The 1,014-nt window shown below is 30.9% G+C and overlaps 1 pseudogene; it reads right to left on the reverse strand.

The window, feature by feature from the left end:
- Window positions 1-286: 286 nt before the first annotated feature.
- Window positions 287-427, reverse strand: LOC144238498 (U2 spliceosomal RNA; annotated as a pseudogene).
- Between the last annotated feature and the right edge of the window lie 587 nt (window positions 428-1,014).

Consider the following 1,014-nt stretch of genomic DNA (forward strand, 5'->3'; position numbering starts at 1 on the left):
CATAAAACATCTTGAAGAGAAGAGATGAAGGACCCTCTTTCTATAGAAATCTGAGGAGATGAAGATAAGGTCTTCACGTAATAAAAAAAAAAAACTGGCTGAGCTTCCAAGACAATTAATAAACAGGTAGTCTTTTCTTTTTTTTTTTTTTNAGGTAGTCTTTTCAACAAATGATTCTGGGAAAACTGTATATCCGTGTGCAAAAGAATGGAATTGGATCTCATCCTTAAGCTACAGACCTAAATTTTGGAGCTGAAACTATAAAACTCTCAGAAGAAAACACAAGTATAAATCTGCCTGATCTTGGATTAGACAGTGATTTCTTAGATACCACACCAAAAGCACAAATGAAAAAAGAAAAAATAGATAAATTGGATTTGATCAAAATTTACTACACTTGATCTTAGCCAAAAGGCTGAGAAGCGATAGGATTTGGTCAAAATTTAAAACATTTGTGCTACAAACAATACCATCAAGTAAGCGAAAAAACAACTCAGAAAATGGAAGAAAATATTTGTAAGTCATATGTCTGATAAGGAACTTGTGTCCAGAATATATAAAGAAGTCTTACAACTCAATAATAAAAAGAAAAATAATACATTTTTAATGAGGAAAAGATCTGAATACACATGTGTCCAAAGAAGATATATAAATAGCAAATTAGCCCATGAAGACCCTCAACAAAATTAGCTATCAGGAAAATGCACATTAAAACCACAATGAAATACCACTTCAAACCCATTATAATAGCTAAAATTAAAAAGACAGACAATAACAATTTTTGGTAAGCATATGGAGAAATTGGAACCCTCATTCCTCATTGCTGGTAAAGAATGGTGCAGCCACTTTGGAAAACAGCTTGGCAGTTATTCAGAAAGTTAAATATGGAGTTACCATATGACTTACCAATTCTACTACTCTATTAATAATTGAAAACAGAAAATTGTATATTACAGCATTTTTCCTCAACTTATGAATGCATAAATATATTATATTCAGATAATGGTATAGTAT

This window comes from Crocuta crocuta, unplaced genomic scaffold, assembly GCF_008692635.1.
Source record: "Crocuta crocuta isolate KB4526 unplaced genomic scaffold, BGI_CrCroc_1.0 scaffold216, whole genome shotgun sequence".
NCBI classification, from domain to species: Eukaryota; Metazoa; Chordata; class Mammalia; order Carnivora; family Hyaenidae; genus Crocuta; species Crocuta crocuta.